This window comes from Drosophila sulfurigaster, chromosome 2L, assembly GCF_023558435.1.
Source record: "Drosophila sulfurigaster albostrigata strain 15112-1811.04 chromosome 2L, ASM2355843v2, whole genome shotgun sequence".
Taxonomy (NCBI): Eukaryota; Metazoa; Arthropoda; class Insecta; order Diptera; family Drosophilidae; genus Drosophila; species Drosophila sulfurigaster.
This window is the reverse complement of record NC_084881.1, coordinates 20,573,922-20,599,852: the sequence shown is the minus strand read 5'-3', so window position 1 is coordinate 20,599,852 and position 25,931 is coordinate 20,573,922. Positions and strand designations below refer to the sequence as shown.

Sequence of the window (25,931 nt, the reverse complement as noted above, 5' to 3'; positions counted from 1 at the left end):
TATTAAGGATAGTGCAAATTTAAGATACTCTCTCAAATATATAATAAATAATATAGCCCCAAAATGTGGTCTTTAGAACTAATATTGTCAATAGATAACATTAAGTTAAATATTATAAATATTAAAAATACATTTATTATATTGAAAAATAGCGACATTGGAAACTTTTGAATTTCAAATAAACATGATCTAAACATTAATACGTAGTGGTTATGGAAAAAGATTTGATAAAGAAATTATGACAACGATAACTATAACAAATGTGGAATGTGGTTGGTACAGATGGATATATTATTTCTAGATATTCTCTCAAAATAGCGTGCAATAATAACTATAAATAATATTATCAATAGACGGCATTAAGATAAAATAAAACATGAACTATAGAAATTATGGATTTCATCCAAGTTAACCTAGTAATCCTAGTAACTCTATAAGCCATTCCTCGTATTTATGCCAAATAATTTCCACACTCAAGTGATACGCATTCCCAAAGCTTATTTAAGCAAAAATATGATGAACAAATGCTTTGCTAGTGGAGTGTAATTGGAGATTGGAATTTCTTGGACAACTGTACAACTCAATTGGAAATTGATGCCAACTCGAAAAACGACTTTAAATGGCCAGATAAACATTGGCAATTGACTGCAGCAGCGACTGAAGCAGAAGGCGATTTAGTTACGGCATCAACAACAACATCATCATCATCATCATCATCATCATCATCGCCATCGTTATCAACATTATGAAGTTGACCGTAAGAGGGCAGGCGAAAAATAGAGAAAAACCAAAAACGAGTCAATCGAGTTGCTTCGCATACCAAATAGCTGAGAAGGAAAAGCATAGAAAAGTGCGTAAGAAACCAAACCAAACCAAACCAAACCGAAAAACCAAGCTGCCGAAAATCACAAAAGCGTGGCAACAATTTCAAGCTATTAACGGTTAATCCGAGTCCGAGCCTTCTCCGCCTCGCCGAAACATTCACGCAGTTTATTAGCCATTGAAAATGTGTCAAGCGTGTATTAGTTATGCGTAGTTTGTAGCTGTAAATGTATCTGAATATCTGAGTATCTGTATCTGCGTGACATTTATCTGTGTAGCTGTGTGTGACAGGCGCTTAACCTGACCTTCAGGCGGCATCCACATTTTGCTGGCAATTAGCCGCATTTATGTGCGTTTCATGCCTCCACTTCCCCGCCACCAACTCCGCTCAGTTTTGCAGTTAAATGTTGCATGCGACATTTGCCACACATGACACGCGCCACATGTGTTTTTGATATGCCAATCGAGCGATTGCTAACGCGTCTCTCCGCTGGACATCGATGTCGAATGTCGATGGCGATGTCGTTGTTTGGCCTCATTACGGCTAATTAATGGAATTCGCACTACATTTCGCACAAGTTTATGGCGCTTAGGACACGCCCCCTTCCCCCCTGTAGCACCGCCTTCCTCACCTTAGCAGGGGGTGTGTCGCATTCTGTTAATTGGTTATTTATTTTGTTTTATTATTACATATTTCCTTCGCTCCCGTCTCTAGTTTTCTATGTCGCATTTGAATTTCAGCTTTTGCTTTCTCGAACTTAGTTTTTATTTCATTTTCGGAGCAGTTAAGAGGGTCATTGACTAAGAATTAATGGCTCATTTTAATGGGCCATTCGAGGGCACTTTGAAAAAGCAAAAACACCCCCTCAAAAAATAAAAATGATCAGCTAAAACACACTCGCATACTTTCAGCCAGCAAAGAAGCTTTAAATGTAATTAGTGGAACTCTCTGTGAAAATCGGCTGACCGTAGTAATGGGTCAAAGAGCATGAGAAATTTTTGCGTTTTACCTTGACGAGCATTTAAGCGGCTTAGACTAGCTTCTGGCACACTTACCTGAAAAGATAACAGAAGAAGAGAAGGAGAACATTAGTTAATTTCTTTAAAATTGCCAACAAACTTTAGTTTTGCCAAAATTTAAATTTAGGTAAATTACAATTATTAAGTCCCTAGTTAATATTTAATACGCAAAAGATTATGTTAAAAAGTAATATACAAAAATAGCATACTACCAACAGAAAAATTTAGTTACAAATTAAGATATTTGCAGGTTTTGAATAAGAATAACAGAAGAGAAGAAGATTAGATAAATTTTTTCAAATTATAAACAAGTTCAGTTCAGTTTAGCAAGTTTTCAAGTTTAAGAAGTAAGAAAGTTACAGTCGAGTGTGCTCGACTGTGAGATACCCGCTACCCATTTTTAATAAAGGCAAAATATTGCGGTATCATTTTGAAAATATACCGAAAATACTTAAAAAAATACTAAAAATATACCAAATGGTATGTTTGGTACATCAATATAGTACCGCATTCAAAATATACCATAGACGGCTCAATATACTAGATTGTCAGCCAAAGTAACTAAGACCCTTATAAGTAGGCGTTTTTGCCCATACAAAAGTATTTATTTTATAACTTCCACAATTTTTATCTGATCCCAAATTTTCAGGAATCATAACTACTATAGTTATTATTATATATACCAAAATTCGCATATCTAGCTTTAAAATTACGCTTGTTATTCGATTTTTTTGATTTGCGGGGGCGGAAGTGGGCGTGGCAAAAATTTGAAACAAACTTGATCTGCGTGCAAACATAACAAATGCTGTCGAAAAAAAATTATTGCTCTATCTCTTATAGTCTCTGAGATCTAGGTGTTCATACGGACAGACGGACGGACACACAGACACACAGACACACAGACGGACAGACGGACATGGCTATATCGTCTCGGCTGTTGAAGCTGATCAATATACTTTATAGGGTCGGAGATGCCTCCTTCTACGTGTTACATACATTTCCTGTCGGCACAAAGTTATAATACCCTTCTACCCTATGGGTAGCGGGTATAAAAATGTAAAAATTTAAAAATCCACAGTAAATATTTGTCAAATTTATTGAAAAAATGCTTTTAAAATTATAATAGTAATTGCAGATAATAGATTCGATCAAATATAAAAAGGTGTTTTGTAAAGTTTTTAATCTTAAATTTATATATTATATAATATAATAATAATATTATGAATAGTCCAGTAAATATCCATTCAAACATTAAACTTAAAAGGCAATTAAAAATTTAAATATTTTGGTAATTCAGACTTTTGCATATACATATATTAAAAACAAGACGAAAGAAAGGTTTATTTTCAAATTTAGACAAGTCGAAATTGTGAAGTGGCAAATACAAGCTTTTGAGCAAAATTTCAAAAGAAACAAAGTAATGAAAGCAAAACAGTGCAAAATTAATTTCAAAAATTAATATACCACAATAATACTACAAATGATACCAAAGGCTATATTTGGTACATTTATATAATAATACATTCTAAATATACCAAAGAAGGCAAAATAAACCGAATTAATATACTACAAAAACACAAAAATATACCAAGTGATATATTTGGTATATTTAAATAGTACTGTATGCTAAATATGCCAGATTGTCAGGGGTAGCGCGTATAAAAATGAATGGAAAATGTCGAATTCTATACAACAATAAGAATTGTTGAAATATTAAATGAAATTCTAGGAAACATATTATTAGCTCCCACAAATTTATTGAGAATTTACACAAAAGCAATAAGTCTCTTTAAACATTGAGCTGCTTCATACTTCTGCATTTTCCCACTCTTGACATAAATTGCTCTTAGTATATTGTGACAGATATTGCAATTTTATTCAACGAGATTTCATTTCAGATCATCTTCTTACACTTTGCTAATGGTTTCTAAATTGCATAAAGCGTAGCAGACGACAAAAAAATATATATATTCGTATAGTTTGCGCCTGTTATAAATTTATTAGAGCAAAATAAAGCAATTTTTCGGTGCAGCACCTATCAAATTTTGGTGCCAGCAAAATGGCAGAAAAATTCAAATGGAAAATGGAAAATCCAATGCGCCCTTTGCAGGCGACGCGCCAGAGAAAACAACAACAAATTTACGCCTTGACGCTGCAAATTTAATGACAAAAAAACGTAGAGCAGACAAAAGACAGAGATAGCAAATAGAAAGAGAGAGAGAGAGAGAGAGAGGGAGAGTGAGAGTGCAGAATATATGCAAAAAAAAAGAGAGAGAAAAAAGGAAAATGCATAAATTTTATTGCAATATGCATATTAAATTCAATAAATTTTGCAAAGTGGGAAACAGTAAGCGGAGATAGACAGACTGGCAGACGCCTTTGATATACTCATCGTGTGGATATATATACCTATATTCTGTATATAGATATATAGTGAAAAAAGAGACAGTGAGAGAAAGGATGTGAGAGTGAGAGTGGGTGAGAGTCCTCTATTTATACTTTTGCAGCAGCTCAAGGATGGATGCGCGCGGTTCATGCCAGTCCACAGGTCGAATTGATAGACACATAAAATATGTTCTGTCAGCATCCAGGAGATGGATGACGACAAGTGCCACTACTACTATAAATTGTTGCCAAATGTGAGTGCGAAGACAACATATCCTGTACGACTATTTATCAATCTGAATGTCTGCCTAAAGATTTTAACCAAGTTTATTACTAGAAGAGACAGCGAAATTAACAACGACTCTAGACTGAAGGTCTCAGCTGCTTTGACTATATTTTTGTGTACTTGGATTTAGCTCTCTGTTAAATAAGCAAAAATATTATGAAGAATAATATAAGTTCATGCTTTTATATAACAAATTATTAATAAATTAAACAAATGAAATGTTAAACAAGGCAATTATCTCAGTCTTGGAAATATCTCAAACTTTAAAAGAAAATCGTTAAAATATAATATTAGAAAATTCATATATTAAATAACCCTCTAATATATATCCAAAAAATATATACCAATCACCTACCAAATTGAATATTTGGAATTTTATATTAACATATAGATTTCAATGCAATTCCATATACTTTGTATTTTATATAATATTAATATCTATATGTTAATTCAATAAAATTCCAACTCCAAATTTCTATACTTTAATATACTAATTTTCCTATACAACTGCTCAATATTCGTGTACCTTACAGGGTGTCAAAAGAGCTGCCAAAAATTCCTGGAATAATGGTATTCTTTAGGTTTTTTTCTCAATTTTATTCCTCGCTTTTCTTTTTTGTCGAGCTTTTTTGCCAAAGTGAAGCGGAAAAGTTTATTTAGTCCTTGACTTGCAATTTGAATGTGACTTTCGTGCGAGATTTCAAGAACCAACGAACGATTGCTGAGTTAAAGATGACGTCTGCATAAATCGAATCAGTTGACAAAAGTATCGGCAGCTGCCATATCCTTCGCATACGTGAGAAAAGAAAAGCTATGTCCTTGTGGCCCGAAATAGACTCTAGATTCATGTATTTAAAGTGAAGCACATACAACAAAAGAAGGCAGAACAGCATTTTTATTGCTGCTGAACCAATCATTATCAAAAGCATTCGATTAATGGACGGTCTGGAAGAGCAAAAAAAAAATGATTGCTCTGCAGAGGTGCTTTGTCTGTTCGATTTCTCAGTTTGATTGTTCCGATTGTTCGTCGCTGCATCTCTTTACCCTGAAGTCAGAGCAACATTTAATTAAATATCAATTTTGGGACGGCCTCGGCTCAAAGGAGCTGCCATTGCAGCATGCAGCATACAGCTTGTGGCATGCCCCTCGCCCTCTTGGATAGAGAGAGAGAGAGAGAGAACTTCTCGCACTGCGTTCTGTGATTGCTTTTTGCTATCGCGCGCCCAGAAATAGTTTGAACTCGAAAATTGCAAAATTCAAAATAACAAATTGCATCGATGTTGCCCCTGTTGTTGTTGTTATTGTTGCTGTTGCTGTTGCTGGAATTGCTCTCGTCGCTGTCCCTGTTGCTGTTGTTTTTCCCTTACTCACTGCGGTCGTCAACTTTGCCGCTTGCAACTTTGCCGATTGGCAGGCGGCAACCGCGATTGCTGCCGTTGCTGTTCCTGCTGCTGTTGTTATTATTGTGTTTGCTGTCTATAAAACTGTGACTGGACCAACTCTTCCCCCTTCTCTTCATTCCCCGCCACATTGCCAGAGGCGTCGTTAGCACAAAAATTGCTAACAGGGAGTGAATAGCACAAGCTGCACGAAAAGCAAGTGACTTGCACTTCAACTTGCAACTTTTGCTGCGACTTTTGCTGAAAAGTTTTTGGCTCTTTGGCGTTGTTAACGTGGCCAATGAATTGTTAACCAAAATGAATTATAATGTTAACTCAAATTCAAATTGAGCGCACTTTGCGATTATGCTAAATCAATAGCGAAATTCAGACTTTCTGCTCTTGATTTAATTCAATTAAAAGTGTGAATAAAAATTCATAGAAAATGAAATAAAATAAAATAATGAAGTACAGCTTTTTGTTTTCTCTGCTTATAGAAGAATATATTATTTAAAGCTATTAAATTATCCTAGCGAATGTCTTTTTAAGCGTTTAACTGCAAGCATAAAATCCAAGTGCCCAGCTGCTGATTTTGCTTGATAAAGCTTTGACGAATGCCAAATTTAGGGGTATTAAAAATTGTAATGTACCATGATGATTTTATGTGTCATAAAAGAATTTCAAGTATGAACAAAAGAGAGCAATGAAATGAGCATAACCTAGGAGAATGCTTAAAAATAAAAATGCAGAGATAATGCCAAGATTTAGGATTATTCAAGTAAACAAATCAAAATAATACAAGCACTTAAATTAACATTAATACTCGTCTAGTTAAACAAGCCATGAAAAGCTTATTCAAATAATGCTTAAAAGAAATTTAATAAATATTGATTAAGTAGTTAAAGTAGTTTATTACTATGTTAGATAGAATTTGAAGTCTCAAGTTAAGAATATATTTTAGTTCTCGATTAAATGTTAATTTTATATAACTATATAATCAAGTACACTTAGCTTTTTATAGTATATACCAATTATAGCTTTTGATATAGTTTAGTTTTTTTTTTGCGGTTTATGAATTTGTAAGTTTTTGGCATTGTATGGTTCATTTTGATTTTAGTATTGTGTAAATATACTTTTGGTATATTTTTAGTATTTTTGTGGTATATTAATTCGGTATATTTTGCACTCTATAGTAAAATTGGGTTTTATTGAAAATGGGCAGCGAATATCTCACAGTCGAGCACACTCGATTGTGGCTTATTTGTCTATGAAATGTGTCTGCAATAAATTCAATATGAGCACTTCAAATAACCTTATTATTTTTCTAGTTAAACAGTCTCAATAATGTGAATTCTTCTGTGAATTGAGAATTCTTTAATTCTAAATTCCATTTAATATTCATATTAAATTCTTCTTATTCCTTTTATTTCTTAATCTCCCGTAACATTTCATATTTCCAAAACATATTAAGGTCGTTAGCCAAGGAAGGAACAATGCATTGCCGCAAATTCTTTTGCTCACACAACTTTTAATTGAATGCACATTATAAAGGATCTGTCGGCGTTGTGCGAGTGAGAGAGAGAGAGAAAGAGAGAACTTCTCGCAGTCAGCGACGACTGTGATCATAAATCAACGAATTACGTACATAAGTAAGTATTTTTCTGTTGGCATTGTGCTACGGTTTTACTTCTTTCGCTGTCAGTTTTAATACTGAGATTAACATTTTACAGCCCCCCAAAGGGAAACGCCGCTGGCTAAAGCTTGACTGCGACTGTAGAAATAGAAGAGGAAAGAGAGAGAGGGACAGGCTTAGTGTCCTTCTCGCTGTTGTAGTTCAACTCTGTGCTCTCTCTATGTGAGTGTACCGTGTGTGTGTGAGTTTGTGCTTTGTGCCTGCATCAAACCGCGAATGCAATTAAATAGAATATATCGCCTGGCAGGGCAGAGTCAGAGGCAGAGGAAGAGAGGAGAAGTGACTGAGGTGAAGCTTGTGGATGCAGCAGACCAGACTCGAGTCCAGAACTCGCTTGGGCTCAAACTCCACTCTGTGTGGCAGTCATCACAGACGAAAACTCAAAACTCACTCGCTTGGCAATAATTCAGAGCTGTTCACTTGTCGATTGTTGTTGCTGGTTGTTTTTGGTTTTGGGTTGTTTTTCGATAGTCGTTGTCGGCTGTCGGCGTTGACCAAAATGCGATGCATTTGGCTGCCGCTGTCCATTGCAGTTGGCCGCTTGTTAAGTAATTTTGTTAATAGCCCCGGCCGGGCTTCAATAAATCTTTGCGGCTGCCACAATTCGTTGCACATTTCATGCTCTCTTTGCTGCCGCTATCGCTGCTCGCCGCTCGCTGCTGCGGCTGCCATTAAAATGGAAACTAGTTCAGCTCTTGCAACTCTCAAGAAGCTCAATGAAGTTGTTGCACGTCGTCTGCCTCTAGTTGTTGTTGGTTGCAAGTGCCACCCACTAAACACACTTGCGGCAAGCCAGCGAAAATTGTTGCACGCACATCTGACTAGGCAACGCCTGCCTAAAGAAACAGCAGCAGCAACAGCAACAGCAAAAGAAATACTTCATCAAATATCTTTGTCGACTTTCACCAATTTTTGTGGCATCGATTCGAACAATAGCAATAAAAATAACATTATTATTATCATTATCATTATCATTCTCATTACTTGGATTATTTCTCTCGAATTCTTCTTCGATTGTGTTGCCAACACGTGTTTTTAATTGTTTTCTTCTCATCTCTCTGTCACGATGCGAACAACTCTATTTTGTTGCCACTTTACAAAATGCTTCAAGTGGCTTTTGAGTTAATCAAAGTGTCAGGTGTCTCAAGTGAACTATGTATCTATAACATATTTCAATATTGTTTGCATTTTGAGAAAGTTTTTGATTTATATATTTGTAGATTATAACGTATTAGATGTTATTTCAATAAAAAAAATGTGCTTATATCGAATGTCAGCACTGAAGATCTTTTAGCTAATGCGTATCCACAACTTTTGCTTATTCAAATTTCAGCATTTTGAGCAAAAGATATTTGACCAAACAAGTGAATATTATATGAAGATGTAATAACTTTATTTACTTGTGTTACATGGGTGGCTTGAAATATATTAAAGAATATATATTTTTTCCATGATTGAGAATTGTCATCCAAGTATTTATTTCTTTTAGACATTTATTTTTAATATTTACAAACTCCGATTCGAAATTTTTGTATATTTACTTTTGTTCCTCAATATCACGTATAATATATTTAAAATTATTTGAATAAAACTTTTATTTTAATAATGTTCTCCTAACTCTTTTCTTTTCCTATATTTTTAGCACACTATTTGCCCCACTTCTATTGAGGGAATTTCATGTTTTTTTTGGCATACCGTAAACTACTTTTTGGCCCACTAATTTTGAGTGGCCAAGAATGTTGATGACGGTGATTATAACTGCAACCCGTAACCGTATTTCTCTCCCTTCTTTGCTATCTCAGCCCTCTCGTGTGTGAGTGTTTGCAAACACATTTCGAGCTGTTGTAATTTTGCACCTGTTGCGCTTAAATTCAACCAATGAAAAATGCACAAATGTTTACACAAAATTTAGCAACTTCCACAACAAAAAAGCTTCGTGTGTTGTTGTGTGTGTGTGTGTGTGTGTGTGTGTGTGCGTAGACTTTGTTAAATGGAATTTAATTATAAAATAATTATGCGCTCATTTGTTGCTTTTGTTTTAATTGTTTGGCGCTTGCTTAATTTGCCTCATTAGAAACATTTTTTTGTTGCTGTTGCTTTTGTTGCTCAGTTGTTGTTTCAGTTTTATGCTCGGTATTTGGGTCAGACAGCAAAAGTGCTGTTCACTTGGCTTTCTGAAGCCAGGCAGCCATCCATCCATCCATCCATCAGTTTGTCAGTTCGTCATGCTGTCAATTAACCACAGCAGTTGGCCAAAACTGCAGCAACTGCTTCAGCTTCTTCGACATGCGTGTGCTTTCGTGCAGTTAAAAAACTTCAATCGGGTATTTTGTTTGACTATTTTCATTATTATTTCTAGTGCCCATCATAAGGGCATTTCATCTAATTTGTATAGGGTATCAGTTAGTCTAATCCGTCACAACTTTTCCACTATTTGCTTTGCAGTTCGTTTTTTTGCCTGGGAATAAAATTGCAACTCATTTAAATTGGCTTAAATCAGAGTTGCGTAATGTTTCGACTTAGTTGTTCTGCTCACCTATTTTCTTTTTTGTGTTTTAGTGCATTTATGATTGTTGTTATTATTAAAACATATTTCGCATTTGGCATTTCGACTTTATTAAAATGGAAATTAACATTGTTGTTTTTAACAAGCAAAAGCTGCGCAGTCAGTGCCAGGAAATCAATTACAATGCTGCAACAATTCTAAAGTTAATTGCGAAAAATTACTCATACGCAGTGTGTTTCGCAAGAATTAAATGCACATTTATGTACATTTATTTATGCATTGTCAGTGCTGCAATTGTCTATTAATTTTGTCGTTTTGCTTTGACTTGAATCTGGTCATGGCTAAAAGTAGCTTGAATCGACTTAAGTTGTTGACACATTCTACTTTCAAGACACAGAAATTGCCTTTGATCTTTTTTTGCAGCATAATTAATTACTGAATGTCCAATCATGTGTAGAATGTATATATGTATTTAACAGCATTATTTAAAGAACTGACTAAATAATATTACTAAATTCTAGTTTAATCAATTATGTGAAGAATTCATATAGGGGTACTTCTCTATTTAAATTAAAAACAAGTAAGAAAAAAAATTAAAATATACCGCAAAATACCAAAAATATACCAATATATATATATATGATATATATTGTACATGGACAGTATTCTACTTTAAAACCATATCAAGGCGTATTTTTTCTTAGATCAAACAAAATTAATATACCGCAAATATACCAAAAATATACCATATGTGGTATTTGGTATATTGATATAGTACTTCTTTCGGAATATACCATATGCGGTATACTAGCATGTGTTATTATTTTTAAAATATACCGAATAGTAGTAGTATAACACAAAAATACTAAAACTATACCAACGGCAATATTTGGTACATATATTGATATAGTACTATATTCAAAATATATCACACAGCGGATTGTAAATATTTATTTAATATTTACTTTTATCTAACATAAAACTTTTTTTTAATTTCTATTGAATTAATAAATAATTTTGTAACCTGTTTCCTACATAATAAATATAATTGCTCTCTTATGCATACAATATTTACTTTGCATAATTAAATTGTATTATTTATTATATTATAAATTCATTTTAAGTGGGCTTAATTTGGAATTCATAATAATTTACGCTCATTTCCATGCATGATTTAGTAATTATTTAATCGTACTATTAAATTGATTTCAATTGCCGTCAATTCGATTGAAAATCGAAATGAAATTGTCACTCTTTAAGCTCGCAGTAAGCATTTTATTTCCTCTTGCAGATTGGTAGACATAATTTTATTTGGCTCGTTAAATAAGCGCATTGATTGATTTAATATTTATTTGCCGCCGTCTGCCTTTCACATGAATCAAACATATGTATTTTCCACAGCTTTAATTAACTAATTGGAAGTAAAAAAGGAAAACATTTGCAATCGCAATTGAATTCATGTGTTGCAAGCTAATTGCCATATACAGAAGAAAGCAAAAAAAAGGAAAAACAAAAACAAAATGAAATCGGAGTCGGAATAAAACCAATACGTTGATTAATGTTAATAATCAATGGATGTGCCTATTTATACTTTAGATGTATCTCAATGTACACATACATCATTGAGCTATAACTAAATTACGCAGCTAAACAAATGGAAAAGCGAATACGTGAGGGGCATGCCACAAAAATCAGAGAGTGGGAGAGAGAGAAAGAGAAAGGGTCTGTTTTAGGCGCAGTTAACTTCAATACCCAGAAAGAGATATCTAATCCGTGTGATGCCATAAAGGAATCACTGATTCACAGCCTCAACACACACACTGAAATATTAAACAGTCAGCAGTGGAAGATGCCGACTGTCGGTAGTCAGGATAACAGTCGCTTGGTGCATGCATCCTTTGGCTGCTGCTGTTGCTGCCTCCGATTTTTTTTTCTCTACCTCCTTTGCACAATGGAACTCGAATGAAATATGAGAACGAACAAAGCCTTAGTTAGCCATGCGAATTGTCAGCGAAAAATGTTTTGGCACAGCGACAAACGCAAAAAGATATAAAAATACATACACAGATGAAGCGCAAAGGAGTGAAATGAATGAGCAGAGAAAACAAGTGACATATGTACAAATATAATCTATAACACAATATGACGATTATTCCCTTTGCCATAGCAACTCTCTTTCTCCAACTCTCTGTCATATTAAGAGCACATAATTCGTCTAACATTACGCTCTATTGAGCACATTTTTGTTTTGCATTTACTGTCCAATTAAACGTAGCTTGGCAGTTGCTTAATAATTTATTACGGCTAAAAATAATACATAAATCAAATAAATAATTGGCGCTTTTTTGTATTAAATATTGTATAACAATATTGTCGAAATTCACTCATATTGAAGTTCTAATAAAAGAACTTTACTTTCAAATTAAATACAGCTCGCCAAATGCTTAATAATCTTATGAATTATTTTGCATTTTGCTGATTAAATGTTCTCCAATAACTGTCGAATTTCTTCCATATCGATACACTTATAAAATATTAGGTCAACTATAAATATACATATACAATATCTTCATCTATCTTTAGTCTTTCATGAACATAAAATAGTCATAAATTCAGTCCTAACTCTAAAGATTAGATGCAATATTCGCCAATTATTTATTTGATTTATTATTTTTTGTTAACCTCTTTGCTTGTTGTTCTTTCACTGAAAAGTTTCAGCAGTTGCCCAACATTAATTATGCAATTTAATGTATCTTAATCCCTAATTCTAAAGCAATTGACAAATTCGCTTACTAATCAGTACAAATGTATTTACTGTTTACTTTTGCTCTCAAAATATTATTAGCAAAAGTGTTTGTAGTTAGTCAACTTTATTTATCCAATTCAAAATATTCTCAGCCTTATTTCTAAAGCCATTTCTTAAATTCCAAAATTAATTGTACTACAATATTTTATTTATTCGCTGGTTATTTTGTATCTCAATATGTTACTAAATTCAGTCGCTTCCAAAGTTATAATAATAAAATTGTAAAGTCGCATAATCAATTACACAATTATATATATTTTTTATTTATTTGCTGTTTGTTATTTCTAACAAAGTTCTTGAGTAGTTTCCCACTGAAAATATTCAAAGCCAATGCTTAAATCCTTAAATTAAATGAATTATTTCACTAAATGATTTCTTTGCTGTTTATTTTTAGGCTCAAATAAATTGCATTATTTCATTTTCAGATTTATTTTCTGGGTATTTTTAGTCTCAAATAAATTCTGGCAAAGTTTTAAGCTGCTTTCAAGAGTCGAGTTGATTAGGTTTTGGACCCACGCAATGCTTGTTCTAATGCGGCTAATTGAAATTGCAATTAGCCTGAGAGTGGCGAATGTTAGACCTCCCCCCGTTCGCTAATTAACACACATTTTAATTATTAATTGTAGCACTTAATTTATAGGCTCCACAACGACGATTGCCCTCAACTCTTTCGCTTCTCTCTCTCTCTCTCGCTGCAACTCGTTCTAAAAGCACTTTTTACTTTTTTTTTTTCTCAATATGGACTGCGTGTTGGCATGAAACAAATTGCAATTTATTTCAAGTGTCCCGCTGGCCGAAGCCAGGACCAAGTTTCCAATGGCTTTTGTATTTGTCCCCGCCTCGAACCCCTCCCCTTTCGCTCCACACTTCGCTCCACCTGACGAAGTGCAAAAACTATCTGCTGTGATTTCAGTTTGGCCCCTAAAAAAGTTGGTAATTTGTCTTTTCGCTTTCGTTTTTTCATTTTTCAAAGTTTGGCATATGATTTCATTACATTTATAACATATATATAGTTTTTCTCCGCCCTCTGGAAATTCTTTTCTTTTCAACTGTTCTTGCAACTGTTGTTTTGTTGGTTTTTCCTTTCATTACACTTGGTCAAAAATTAATTAAGTGCATCTACATATAACGGCCAAGAACCGTAGCCAAAATGAAATTTATTTATTGGCATTCTGGCCAAACCAAAAATGAAACAATACAACAACCGGCTCGGCAGAGAAATGAATTAAAATAATGCAAATGAGCCACAAAATAAACTCGGTTGAGGAAAAACTGTGCAGCCAAAGAAAAACTGAACACAAAAGAAATACAATTTTTTGTTCTACTCCCTTTTCTTTACACGTTTTCTTCAGAAGCTGCAACAGCAGCAGCTGTTTGGTAAGCATGACTTCTGGCCAAGAGAGAGAGAGAGAGAGAGAGAGAGAGAGAGTGGAATTTGGTCTTTAATGAGCTGCATGAACTGCAGAAGTTCCCTTTCCTTTAAGAAAAAGTCAGAAAGCTATAGTCGATTGTGCTCACACAAAAAACAAAGCAGTGCGGTAAAATATACGAAAATTATATACTATAAAAATACTTAAAATATACCAAAGGCCATATTTACCATATTGATATAGTACATTCAAAATATACCATGAGTGGTACAATACATAGCGGAAATATTCTTAAAATATACCGAATTCATTTACAAAAATATTAAAAATATGTCAATTTAGTATATTGATATAGTATATTTAGTATATTGATATATTACTAAATTTAAAAGGTATACCAAATTAATATTCCGAAAATACTAAAAATATACCAAAAACTATATTTTGTATATTTATATACTACTATTTTCAAAATATACCATAGAGTCCAAAATATACCAAATTGTCAGCCACACCAAGTAAGGCTCACAAGGGTTCGGACAAACGGAAAGATAGACAGACAGCCGGACCGACGGACATAGATATATCGTTGATGAAGAATATATAATATATAGAATACCCTTCTTCCCTTTGGGAAGCGGGTATACAAAGCACAGGCATAAATCAGTCGAGTTCAGTACACTTTTCACTTTATACTCTATGCTTAACGACACGTTCTCAACAGCAACAAGCCAACCTGTAATTTATACCAGAAATTTTATTTATGAAACCAACGAAAAAAAAAAGTAAAAATAAAAATGCATAAACAGTTTGCAGTTGAAAAGTTGTTGTTGCAACGCGTTCCTGTCGCATTTCCGTCCGCAGGGTGCATAAAAAACACATTCATAGCGAGGGGGACAAAGAGAGAGTAAGAGGGAGAGACAAACACGTGCCACACTGTCTAATGTTGGCCATTTCCTGTTGGCCCAAACGCAAAGCATTGCAATACAGCCGAAACTCACTCCTTCTCGTCGCCCTCTCTCTCTCTTCCCTCTGCGTGTTGTCAGGAATTCTAAAATGCATAAAGAGAAACTATCTTGTGCGTCACCAACAGCAACAGCAGGGGGGCAAACAACGTGTGGAGCATGTGGAATGGTCAGAGAAGGAGAGAGAGAGAAGCTGAGAAGTGGTCACAGGATTGAGTCTCTCTACTCTCTCTCTCTAAGCGAGGTTACGTTAACTATGGCCTAGACTTGTTGTGTCGCTTGTCCGTCGTTATTCTTGACTAGCAAATGGGACCACAGCACCCCAGCACCTCAGCACCACAAAAGCAGCAAGAGCCACAACAGTTGCAACATGTTGCATAAACCATCTGATGTGCGCGAAGTTGCCCTTTAAGCGAATGCAAATTCATTCTGATGGCCTGAAACATGTGCTGTCAAACTCAATTTGATTAACTAAAAGTTGCAATGATATATTTTAAATATGTTTGCTGAAAAGAAGACAAATTAATCGAGATAAATTTTTTATGTATTTGTAGATTTAGTATCTCAAAATTAAAAAATATAAGAAAAGTCTTTAAAGGTTTCAAATTTAATTAACTAAAAGTTGTAATGTCATAACTAAATTTTATTTTCTAAAAATTGATAAAGTCAAAAAACAAATTACTTTATTTAAATCTCTTCAAAGAAAAAATAAACAAATATTTGCAGCTGCTTATTTCAGTTGGAAAATATTAGAAAAATTTTTGCAAGTTTTTTTTAAATTTAGAAAATGCAGAGCTATTGAAATAAAGATTCTTCAACTTGTATAAGAATGTCATACTAAGAAGAGATCATTATAACCATTATTAAAATGTTCAGAATAGTTAACTTACGTATATGTAAAGATGAACTTTACATTTTATTATCTAACAAATGAGTTCACCAAAAGTATTTTTTTGTTTAAGAATTTCTAATTAGTCTTTTTTTGTAATATTTTTGTGATATTATTTGTTTCTTTTAATAAAATTATTATCAAATTGAATCATGTCAAATTTAAAATTTCTTCAATTAGAATTATTTTTGAATTTTATCATGTCAACTTTTTGACTATATTCATACCTCAGCTGAGATGTGTTTGAGATTATGAATAGGTGAAAACTTTCACAGGGTATACCAAGAATTTTAAGTTTGTTGTTTAACTGCTTATCTCTTTTTTTGTGGTACAATTCGTGCTCACAAAATGTATGCAAATAAGTAAGTTGTGGCTCCGCGTTTGTTGCTGCTGCGGCTGCTTCTGGTGCTTATCTAACATCCCACCCCACTTGGCTGTTTGTACAGGGTATATAGAGAAATATGTTAATAAAGCGCGCCCAGGCAGGCATGATAAACGTGATAAACGCCCTGTTGGATGAATGACCTCTAGGCTCTGGCTCAGGTTCTTGTTCTTGGTGTGGCATGTGTGCCCCGCCCAGCTGTCTTGCTTGCCCCAACCCCAACTCCGTTTGTATCTTTCTATCTTTCTGTCTTTTCTCTGTTACTGTGATAACCCAAAAAAAAAAAAAAATCTGTTGCACAAATAAATATTAAGAGTGCGTGCCGATGTCGAGTCCTAGGCCGAGTAAAACGAAACGAATTCTAAATGCTGCCACATTATGTTGCATCTTTGGTATTTGTTAACTGCATTTCTTGTTTGCTGCCGTTTGCCTCGTTCTTCTTTGACTGCCTTTTCACAACTTGTTGTTGTTGTTGGTGTTTATTTTTGTTGTTTGTCTGGCGTTTCTTTTGAGTTCATTGCCGGTTGAGCAGCTCTTGGGCATATCTTTGGGTTTTGAGTTCGAGTTTGGAGTTCGCTCTCTGAGATTTCTCTGGCACTTGCACTTCCTTTACACATACACACACACACACGCACACACACACACACACGTTCATTCGCTTTGCATCTGCAAGTGGCAACAAGCAACTGCATTATCATCATCATAACCATCATCATCATCATCATTATTATGTGCTACAGTTGACTACCCTTCTGGCTTGGCGTGTTCATTAGTTCCGTCCGTCCGTCTGTCTGTCTGTCCGTCTGTCTGTCTCTGAGTGAACGCTTGACACAGTCAGTGATCATAATTCAATTATGAGAAACCAACGTGCCACAGTGGGAACCATCTGTATTCTTCCTTTGTCTTTTACACTCTCTGCCTTTTTTCCTTTCATTTCATTCTTCGTTTAATTTTTTATTTGGGTACTTGGAAAATTATTTTGGGAGGAAGTGCACAAGACATTAGACAAATTGCAGCTTTATAGTTCATCAAATTAGATCATTTTCTCAGCGACAAAACTGTATAATTACTTAGACAGGAAGTAACTAGGTAGCAAAAGGTATAAGTACAAAGAGGTTTATTAATAGACTTATGGTAAAAAGAGAACTATTTGTGCTCCATTGGAAAAGAATTTTTAAGATATTAGTCTGAGCTTGAAATTAGTTTAATTTCAGAAGACTTGAATATAAATTTAAAAGACGAAATTATAAACAAAGAATAAAATGTTTTGAGAAAATAAATTTATTGATAAAATAAAAAAGAAATGCAAAGCTAAGCTAAACAAAGAATAAAATGTTTTGAGAAAATAAATTTATTGAGAAATTGGATAATCACCAATTCTCACTAAAGATCTAAATTAAAAGATTAAAGTTGTAATTAATCCGAAGAAGAACAAGAACAGTTCAAAAATAAAAAACAAGAGCTCAACTAAGCGTGAAGCAATAGCAGATTTAAAGAACTGTTAATAGAAAATATATGCAATAAAAGATAAATTTATGTAAACCCAAGATTCTAATCGAGAAACTTAAATAACAATTTAATTTAAATGTATATTTCACATATTAATTCATCTATATAACGTTGAAATAATAAAAAAAATCTCTTCGTAAAATACTAAATCTACAAGTTTAAATTTTATTAATTTTGTTCGTTATTTGGAGTGCTCACTGTAGTATAGATTTGCACGCTTTCTTCTCAACTTAGTCAGAGACTTTCGTCTTTCAAAAGCTAATTCTGTGTCTGCGGCACCTTAGCACATTTTTCACATCTTTTGAGTTCACGATCAACCTCAAGAGTGAATGATGATGATGATGATCTTGAAGAGAAAAAAGAGACAGAGAGAGAGACGGAAACAGAGAGCGAAAGACTTTAAGAACCTGTGGATCATATTTGTGATGGAAAAGAAAGACGGAAAGACAACGAGACGAAGAAACGACAGTAAAAATTGTGTCGGACCAAACGACTTAGCCAAAAACTCAATTGCCGCTAATGATGCCAAAGATGCTGGGAATACAGAACGCGAAGAGGGAGGGGGAGGGGAAGGGAAGGCCTACACATTTTGACTTTCATTTCTTTATACAGTTAGACACTTTTATTGTGTTTTACATTACTTGTGCGGAGCTCTTTTTTTGTTTGTGTTTTGTCTGCTTCCCTTCGTTTTGGCTCCTCTCGCATTTGACTGTCTGTTTACTTGTATTTTCTTCTGTTTATTTGAACTTTTCTTCAATTTCTATTTTTACCAAACAACGATAACAACTTCTATGTATGCAATGTGCGATATTTTGCCTCAACTTGACTTTGACTCAAACTCAACTCAACTCAACTCACAACTCGCAACTCGCAACTCGACTTGAACTGAAACTCAAGTCCAACTGCTTTTCTGCCCCTTTTGTGTGTGTGTGCCCTTTGTTTTTCTTCTACGCATTTTCCACATCTTAAGATTCCTTTCTTTGCTTTGCTAGTTGCCATTTTCCCCCTCGCTTTTTTTTGCAACTTCAACTTGGGTTTCGAAAAGTTCTGCGACAGAGCTGGGATTAAAGCAATAGTTGGACTCTTTTTACAACCAATTTTTTTTTCTTTGTTTTGCGTGCATTTGCTTCTACACAAAGGCGACTACAAATTGCCTTAGATTAGAGGAGTCGTGACTGTAACAGTAAAAATCAAGTTAAGGCCACTAAAAATAATCACAATCAAGTAAATCGACAAACAGCGAACGCTGCCCAGAATGCTGAAAGCTGAAAGCTGAATTAAAAACTCCAAACAAAATGACAATGAAAATGAGACGGCGAATGCGAGTTAAGACGAGAATAATACTAAAAGGGCAGTTTACTTAATTTGATTATGAAAATTGAGCATTAATTTAAATTGTTTAGGGCTTGTTTTCTGGTTCAACAAAACTTGTCCAAGTAGTTTGTTTATTCGTAATTTAGGCAGCCGAAAGAATGGTGGAGATAGATAAATATCTTTAACTATCTTAGATGTCAAAAACTAGTTTTTTGTTTAATTAACATTTTTATAGAATTTCTGTGAGCCTAAGACTTTATTTTATAATATAAATGAATCGCATTAGATTAATATCTAACTTATTTTCTTTTTTACAAAAAATATATTATTTTTACGGAATTAATTTATTGTATGCAAAAGACGAATTTGCAGTTTTATGAAATTTCCATCACATATAGAATCTTTTATTCTTATGTGTTCAATATTCATAGTCTATTTTTTTTTTTTAATAAAGGTTAGTATTAAGAAGATTCCAACAAATATAGAATCTTTTATTTATATATGTCAAATATTCGTCAACTAGATTCATTTTAATAAAAGGTCTACAAAATTGTGAAAAGTGTTCAAGAATTTTTCAGATTAACTTCGAAAGAGCCAAATGATTATATTTAATAAATATTGATTCAACACACGATTTTGCAAGTTATTAATTAAGTAAATCAAGAAGATTTTTTTTCAAATTTAATTAATTTTGTGACCAAACTGAACTCTCGCAATATTGAAACTTAGTATTGCCAGTGTCTAGTTTAAAAATATTTCCAAAATTAAAAAGATATAAAATGTGTATATCCGAGTAAAATAATTGTTAGCCAAAAACAAAATTAAGTAATTACTTGGCAACCTAATAAAGTAATTATTATTTGAGGAAGTCAACGAAATAATTATAAAATTAGTTTAAATAAGATTACTTCTCCAAGCATGCAATATGATTAAATTAGAAAATAATGATGTTCAAGTGTGTTATTCTAATATAAACTGGCATTATTTCAATTATAATATACATTTTTTAATTTGATTATAAAGCCAAAAAATGTGTATCATTTCAATTGCTGCATTTAAGTCAATTTCAAATTAAAGCCAAAATTAAAAAAAGGAAATCATTTAGCAGACAAAAAAAATTGTTTTTGGAAATGTCATGCTAATTAAATTACTTATCAAACTTTAAGTGAAATGCGACAAAAGCGAAAAAAACGTTTAACAGATCCTAAAAGAGGCATAAAGACCAGCTGAATAAAATATCATCAAACAGTCTGTTCTACACACTCTCTCTTCGTCTGCCCCCTCTGCATTTGCTTTTGTTGTATGCCACAAACAAAACAATGTGCCACGTTTTTCGCACAATGCTTTTCGGCAAAACCCACTTTGGTTTATATTTTCTTTTTTTTTTTTTTTTTGGTTGTTGTTGTTGTCGGGGCTATGGCACCGATTTTGGTTAACGTTTATTGTTATACAAGTGGCGGTGTCGCCATGCCACATGGCCGTGCCACATTCCCCTGCCACATGCCTCATTCCTCTCGCTTGCTTATCGAAAAACGAAGCCAAATTCAGTTTGCAGCCCTCGCAGACACTTGTGCATATTAATTGCTTATTGAGAGAAGCAAAAAGAAGGAGCAAGGGGAGTGTTGCTTGTATTCTGTTTTTAACAAATGGAAAATAAAAGAAGAAGAAGGAAAAAAACAGAGGAGGACAAAAACCTGTGCATTATTTTTTTGCTCTCTCACTCTCTTGCTCTGGGTGTGTTTTCATCTCGCCTTTTTTTTTGTGGCCTTTGCTTTGTTGTTGTTTTATCAGTTTTCAATCACTCAATCTGCAGTGGCAGCCAGAGAGAGAGAGAGAGGAAGAGAGACAGGGCGAGGGTGGGTTGGCAATCGGTACGAACAGCAGCAGTTCAGAAGTTCAGCTGGCATTCATTCATTCATTTATTCACTTCATTCATGCACTGTGCTCACCTGTGTTGTCGTTGTTGTCGATGTTGTTGTTTTTGCTATTGCTGGTGTTCGTTGTTGTGGCTGTTGCTGTTGTTACTGTTGTTGTTGTTGTTGTTTTTGTCACTGGCTTGTCGAAACAAGCGTTTTCCTGCCTCGGGTTCAAAAGGGTTTTCGGTTTGGGCCTCAGTTCTTATTATTATTATTTTTTTTTATTCACAGGGTCGCCTTTTGTAGTTGCAGTTGTTGTTGTTATTGTTGTTGTTGTTGCTGCTGCTGCCACTTGTGCGCTTTTATTGCCGCTTGGCCCTTTTCTGGTTGACAAAACGCAAGCGCTTAAAATTCTCTTTTTTCTCCTTGCTTTATTTTTTTATTTTTTTTCTTTAATTTTTTACGAGCATTTTTTTTTGTTGTATTTTTGGTTTTTTCGTGTGTTGTCGGGTTTTTTTTTATTTGGCGCGCGCGTTTTTTTAAATTTTTATGCGGTTTGCGTGTTTTTTGGCTTTATAATTTTCACGTTATTGTTGCTATTGGTGATGATTTTCTTGTGGCGGCTCTGCACGTGCTATTATTTGTTTTTGTTGCTGTTTATGGCAACCTGTTTGACCAAAAGAATGTAAAATATTTTTTTCAGTTTAAACTACAGAGAACAATGCCAATGGGCAAATACCAAAACACAATAAATTGGCCAATATGTAAATTGAGTGCTAATTAAAACATGACTTGGTCAAAACTTTTAATTGTATTTCAATGTCTTCAATGGCAAATTATTGTGGCTCACTTGCCAAAATATAGTAAATTTATCAAAGGTATGTATTTCGTAAAGACAACAAGTTTCGAATTTTCAATCAAATTATGAAAGTTATCAAAATAAATCTTCTAAGATTATTTATTTTTAAGAATATCAAAATCAATATTATTATTCTCATAAAACACTTTTAAATTACAACAAACTTTTGTTTCCGAATTTTTGTTTGTCTTTCAATAATATTTTTACTAATAATCAGATTTAAATATTCTGAAATTCGTATATTTACATTTAAATGTGATAAAAGTAGTTTATAATTCCTTATCATTCAAATTTAGTTTGGTGTTTCGATTGGACTTTAATTAATGCGCCTTTTCTTATTGTTTATAGCCAAGAATGAAAAAAAAAAAACTAACAGATGCTAAGCGATGGATGGAATAACGTCAAAAAATCAACAATCGAATTAATTAACGGTTTTTTGGTTTCGGTACAAGAAGTCGGTCAATTTATTTACAGAGAGAAGTTACGAGTTACCAGACTGAGTTGCTTTCAATTTAATTAAGCATTTTTAAAGCCAGACTTGAGACCGTTGATAGCAAATGTGGAGAGTTGGAGAGATGCATAAAGCGAGAGCGAGATAGAGAGAGAGAGAGAGGTGGAGAGCAACTAAAATATGTCTGGAGTCGCCAAGTGGCTTTCTAAACACCCAGATCCCAACACACGCTTCGTTGGCCAGCGAGCGACGTGAGGGAAAAAAGCAGAAGAACAGAAGAAGTGATAGAAGAGAAGTTGAAGCTGAAGCAGCTGTAAAGGTGGCCTCAGCACTCGAGAATGAACAAGAGCAGCACCAAAGCACAAGAACAACAATCGACGGCAGAAATACTAGATGAGAACTTGCTAACCGCTAACGGTAAACAAAGCAAGCAAAAAGAGCGCAGTCCACAGTTGGGCATGCACGACTAGCAGTTGCCTGTTGTAACATTAATGCAAAGAATATGCACCACTTTAGCGCGTAGAGTATTAAAAGTGTAACAGACAGTTGCAGTGAAAGAGATGAGTGAGGGAGACAGAGCTAGTGGGGATCCAAGCGACGTCACGCGGCGCGCGTTTTAAATTCTTGCATGCCAGCCAATTAACAGAACCGAGTATCGAGTTTATGTATTTTCTATCGGGCATCGAGCTCAAATCAAGTGTTTAAAATATGTATGCATGGTACACATAAAAACTGGTTTTTGTTTTTGTAAATTTAAGCAGGACTCTAGTGCTTAGAAGATTAGAGAAAAATAGAGAGAGAGAGCGGAAGAAGCAGCGTACGCGGCGCTCAAGGAATGTGTCAAAGTGTTAAATGTAAATAAAAACAAAGCACACACACACACAGAGAGTATAGACAGACGCGCTTAACACACACACACACGCGCGTGCTTTGCAAGCACAACACTGCGATAAGACACTCACGTTAGAAACCGTTGCAAAAGTTGCCGCTACGTTGCGACGCGCTCAAACCTTAGCAGGTGACTGAGCCAAGCGCCAACAAGCCTCAAGCCAAGAACTGAAATAACACAAACAACGGCGCTGCTGCTGCTGCAGCCGCAGTCCGTATTAACAGCGACCGCATGAGCCGAGCTCGTTATGTTAAATGCGAGCCGAAGTTGAAGCAGCGACGTGACGTCGTCTGTTAAGTTAACAGCTGCGATGGGTGTGCGGGTGTTGGCGTTAATCTGACTGTTAACTTACAGTCTGCTGTTAAATAGACATTTTGAAGTTTTTGTGAATCGTTTTGTGTAGTCGAAAATAATAACAAAGCGAACTTTTGCATGTTTGAGCAAATGTGGCAAAATGGATTGTGGCTTAATTAACTTTGCAGCCACAATTAATGGCCATTAATTAGGCAGTTGAGGAAATGCAAAAGGCTATTAAACGCTATGCGAAATATGGAAATCATAATAATGCTCAAGCTATGAAATAAATGTTGTGCAAAGATTACAAATATCAGGAAATCGTCGGTTTTGCAAATCGATTTCAAATTGATTCATAAATGTGTGTATAAAAGTGAAGCAGAAATTGAACTCACCGAATAGTTCAGCTTGGCTACGAGAGAAGCTAGAAGAGAAGCTCATGGGATGAATACGATAAAGAATAAAAGATTTTTTTTTTTTGATAGAGATTTTTCAGTTATTAATTTAGGAGAGGTAATTCTTGATGTTAGAAGGTGAAATTTTTTAAATTGCTCAGTAGTGATATTAATAATAATTTATGTTGATATTTAAAATCAAAGTATTCCTTAAATTAATTTTACTACATTTAAATGCGAATAAGGATTCCCAAACTATCAGTTTTTAAATTTAAAAGATTTTTTATTTTTATATTAATTATTTTTAATTCTTATTGATCAATGGCTTGGAAACTTCTTGGAGTAAATAAATTGGAGTAAAGTAAATTTGTATTAAATTTGAATCTTTAGTTATTTTATTTTTGTAATTCTGTTTGAGAGATTTTAAAAACATGCTTTTGAGAGGAAATCATCTCTGATAACATACGCTTATAGCCAAAGTTATAAAAGTCATTGTTTAACAGAAAAATATTCTTAAATTAAAGACTAAAAATTATGTAGCTTTTAAACATTTTACAGTGAAATTCTACATCCAGAAATGAAGTCTAGATCTACTCAATTCCCCAAGGAATGTTGAGTAGCTGTTAAAGTAAAGTTTTAGTAACGTTTGCTAGTTGCTAACTGGATATGAAGTTGCGTCTCAATGGGTTCAATTGCCATTTGCAGCAGACCGCAGAGAACATTAAAGCCAAAAAGCCGCAGCTGACAGTTTTGCAGCTGGCAGTTGGCAGTTAACAGCTTCACTGTTAGCAACAACCTGTTAACATGCGTTTAACATGTGCGCAACTGTTAAGTGTCGTCAAAGTTGGCACATAACTGAAACCGCATAGTTTGCAGCAGGCACTTTGCCACTTTGCTGCAACGATAACTAGCGAAATTGCATGCCACACACACACACACATACACTGTAGAAACTTAATTGAATGGGGTGAGTGGGGGGAAGGGGAAAAACTGTTAAAGTTAACTAATTATGTACTGAAAGCTGTAAATAGTTGAGTTTTTGTTCTCCTTCTCCTTATATTTTTTCGTTATGAAAAATCAGAGGCAACAAAATACCTGACTGAGACTTGTAAAATTGTTTATTGCTCAAGATTCTCGAAGCGAGTTCGAGTTCGAGTTCAAGTTATGTGCACAATTTTTCCCATACATGCGAGCGAACAAGGATCAAAAGTTTTCAAATATGGCAGCGATAAGTGATGCATGAAATTTGGTACACTTAAAAAGCGAGTTGTTGTTGAGTTGTTAGTGGATTTGCCCGTCGGCTGCACACACACACGCACACACACACACACATGCGTGTGAAACGTGTGGCACGAAGAGTGAGGAGCATATTAGCATCGATAAAAGTCGAAGACGTTAACAACAAAGGGATATCCTGGCAGTAAGGTAGGCAAAAGGAAACAGCACAGATAAAGACGTAGTTGAAAATGACGTCAACGTTTCCATCATGCCACATTCCGTTGCACGTGTGCGCCGCCGGAAAGATGGCAGTCATATGTGACACTCTGAACTCTAGATGTATGTGTATGTGTGTGTGCTAGTGTGCAAGTGTGTGTGTGTGGGTGTGTGGCACGCTTCGCTAGATTACAAAAATATTGTCGCAAAATTAACGCATTAAAATTGTATATCGTCTGCAGAGACTCCGTCGCTATCTCCTCCTCTCTCTCTCTCTCTCTCTGTTTGCTAGCATCTCTGAGTTTTTGTATCTTGTATCTTAATATTTTGTACGTGCCCCATCCTCTCATCCAGCAAAAAAAAAAAATGCCATGCCGTCGCCTAATGTGCCCGACATGCCATCCAAAATTAAGCGGATTTTTTCTCC

At 34.4% G+C, this 25,931-nt stretch overlaps 1 long non-coding RNA gene across 1 annotated transcript; it reads right to left on the bottom strand.

The window, feature by feature from the left end:
- Positions 1 to 1,860: 1,860 nt before the first annotated feature.
- LOC133850583 (uncharacterized) lies at positions 1,861 to 23,559 on the bottom strand. The gene is made up of 3 exons (XR_009895665.1): positions 23,455 to 23,559; positions 21,276 to 21,849; positions 1,861 to 1,878 (listed from the first exon to the last, which is right to left on the bottom strand). It is a non-coding gene; the product is annotated as an uncharacterized LOC133850583 (long non-coding RNA).
- Between the last annotated feature and the right edge of the window lie 2,372 nt (positions 23,560 to 25,931).